This window comes from Lipotes vexillifer, unplaced genomic scaffold, assembly GCF_000442215.2.
Source record: "Lipotes vexillifer unplaced genomic scaffold, Lipotes_vexillifer_v1.1 scaffold82, whole genome shotgun sequence".
NCBI lineage: Eukaryota > Metazoa > Chordata > Mammalia > Artiodactyla > Lipotidae > Lipotes > Lipotes vexillifer.
The window spans coordinates 1,433,778-1,437,315 of record NW_006783121.1 but is presented as its reverse complement, the minus strand read 5'-3'; positions in this window follow the sequence as shown (position 1 = coordinate 1,437,315).

Genomic DNA, 3,538 nt, shown 5'->3' with positions numbered 1-3,538 from the left:
CGTTTTGACTACATCATGTCTCCACTCCTTTGTTTTAGATCAGCAGGCTTGATTTGGTATATTATAGTGTCAATCTACCTACAACATTAATATTACTCACCTCCTCTTCCTCCTGACTTATTTCCTCTGGGACAAGTCCATCTAATTATCCAGTCTTGTCTCTTGCTTTCTATACCACAATGCCCCCTGCCTCCTTAAGATCAGTGTCCTATTTCCTTTCTTGAAAGATTAGCTTTCTTTTTTTTTTTTTTTTTCTAGCCACAGAGCCTTGCTCCACATTATTATATGGTTCACTCTCGTCCTCACTCAGTCTCCCATCTCTAGTCACTGGTTATGGATCACAGTATTCTATTAGTTTCTGATGATTTTTTTAGACTTCTTCTCTCCCTCCTTCGGCTTACATAAAGCAAAGTACTCCTTAAGGATATTTTCTTCTTATTGTTCCAAAGTAAGAATGAACAAACATTCAGTAATCTCTCACGCTATAACTGTTCTCCACTCCTCCCACCCCCACCCCCTCCAATTCAGGTCTCTCTTTTCCTCTGGTGAATTCAATCTGTCATATGTTTATTCAGTACATTTCCACATTCAAAGCATTTAAGAGGCTAATTAATCCTTGGAGTACCCTTCTGGGGTGCGCACCCAGGCTACAGAGGTAGCTGACATTAAGGCTGGGAGCAAAGCCCAAGAGTTTCTGTTTCCCAAGTCACTGTTCAGACTATCTTTTCTTTCGCTCTCTTTCTCCACAATTGAAATAGATACCATCATGAATAAATTACTTGGATTTAATTTACAAGGAAGCTGCCAGAAATTGTGTGACATTCCTGATACCCCAGATTTCTCTAATCAAACCCGTGTTAGTCCTCTGTGAGCTGCTTGGGAGCAGCTGGGAGTCAAACCACAGAACAAGACTAATGCATATCATATATATTTTTTTCTCCTTCATGCAGAAAGACAGAATTATTCACCCAAATCTGTCATCATAACAAGTCACTTCCAGAGTACAGTAAGGAGATCCTGTATGAGGTGGGGGTGGGAATGAACGTACAAGGCTGGAAAGGGGGGTGATGATAAAAGAAAAGGAGGACTAAATCAGTGCATAGAGTTGTGTTGCTGTGGTTGACCACATTATTACAAAGACACAATGGGATAGGAGAAAGAGCTCCCTTATCCTCAACTCATACTGAGATCCCTTTTTGAAAATATACTCTTTTCAGCCCTATGGCTTATATGCTATATGCGGCCATTTGGGATTTATAGTTTGGCTTTTAAGGCGGAAAACGAGTTATTGTTTGCCGAATCACTGTTTTATCTGGCTATTATTATTATGTTACCAAGAAGTAAGGCAGGGTTTTTGTATAATGAGGAAAAATTACTAGCAATTAAATGACTTTCTTCTTTTTTCAGTTCAAATGCAAAAGGTAATTGTTTAACCATTACACCTAAATTATGGAGACCATTGGTGATCACTAATAAATAAAACTGTAAGTACAACTGCACACTGAAGAAGCCAGCTCAGTCAACACTTTCTTGATCAAGTAAAAATACAACAATCTTAAACATGTTAGATTCTCTTTAATTCCTATTGCCTTGCCCTGCAATAGTGAACACTGCTGTTCAATCTTAGGTGAAACACAGTAATGGTTGTAAGAAGAGCTTGGTTAACTGAAACTTTTCCTGTTGGCACACACTATTCATAGAAGACTAGACTATTTCCTCTTGAGAGGTAAAGGACTTATTACGGTCCTTATTGAAAGACGCAGGAAATCTGCCACAGCCATTTTGGTGCAATTGTTTTATTTTTTTAAATTTTTATTGGAGTATAGTTGATGGTGTAATAGTTTTAAACTAACTTAGGTCAGAGTCATAGGTGTAGAAAACAAACTTATGGTTACCAAGGGGGGAAGGGGGAGGGTGGGATGAATTGGGAGATTGGGATTGACATATATACTAAGTATAAAATATTAGATAACTAATGAGAACCTACTGTATAGCACAGGGAACTCTACTCAATGCTCTGTGGTGACCTAAATGGGAAGGGAATCTAAAACAGAAAGGGTATATGTACATGTATAACTGATTCACTTTGCTGTACAGCAGAAACTAACCCAACATTGTAAAGCAACTATACTCCAATTAAAAAAAAAACAACACAAAAACAAATTAACTGAGGTCAAATAGTCACCCCAATATGTAAAAAAATTTAATTGTCTTCCTATTAACCATCAAGTAGTACCTATAACAAATACCCTGATCATATACCATCATTCCTAGGGCTCGCTTATTTCATATTAATAATTATTGTAAGAGCAACAACAACTACAGCTAACATTTATGTGCTTAAGTGCCAGGCAAATACGTGTCATGACTGATCTTATACTTGGCACATGTTATCTCATTTAACATTCATTTGTCCACATTTGCAGATGAGGTAACTAAGGTTGAGGGATGAAGTAACTTGACAAAAATGATCTATCTAGGAAATGGCGGAGCTAGAAAGTAACATTGGAGAGCTTGTTCTTGACTACTTACTTACTTTGTTTGGGCTTCTATAACAAAGTAACAGAGACTGGGTAGCTTATAAACATCAGAAATGTATTTCTCACAGCTCTAGAGGCTGGGAAGTCCAAGATCAAGGCGCTAGCAGATTTGTGCTTGGTGAGGGCCTGCCTTTTCACAGATAGTACCTTCTATCTGTGTCCTCACATGGCGGAAGGGGCAAGTGAGCTCTCTGGCGCCTCTGGGGCATTAATCTCATGCCCTTATAAAAGGTCATGGGATCCTCATGACTCAACCATCTCCCAAAGGCCTCACATCCTAATACTATGCCCCCTCGGGGGTTAGGGTTTCAATGTATGAATTGTGAGGTGACACATTCACATCATAGCAACTGCTATACTATATCACCTCATCCCAGGTTTAGGCATTGGAGAAGATCCAGAGTTGTTTTTTTTTTTTTTAATTAATGTTTTGGCTGCATTGGGTCTTCGTTGCTGCATGCAGGCTTTCTCTAGTCATGGAGAGCAGGGGCTACTCTTTGTTGCGGTGCACAGGCTTCTCAACGCAGTGGCTTCTCTTGTTGCGGAGCATGGGCTCTAGGTGCATGGGCTTCAGTAGTTGCAGTGCGTAGGCTACGTAGTTGTGGCTCGCAGGCTCTAGAGCACAGGCTCAGTAGCTGTGGCGCATGGGCTTAGTTGTTCTGCAGCCTGTGGGATCTTCCTGGACCAAGGATCAAACCTGTGTCCCCTGCATTGGCAGGCGGATTCATAACCACTGAGCCACCAGGGAAGTCCCCAGAGTTTTGTTTTGAAAGCTTACTTGCTAATAAAACTTTCTTTAAAGCACATAATTTAATGATTTTCTTTTTAGGACACATAGCAATGTCCCCAAGTAAAACAAACACAAAACAACAACAACAACAATGAAAAATATGGAATACCCCTGGGCTTCCCTGGTGGCGCAGGTTGAGAGTCCGCCTGCTGATGCAGGGGACATGGGTTCATGCCCCATTCTGGGAAGATCCCATATGCCCCGGAGT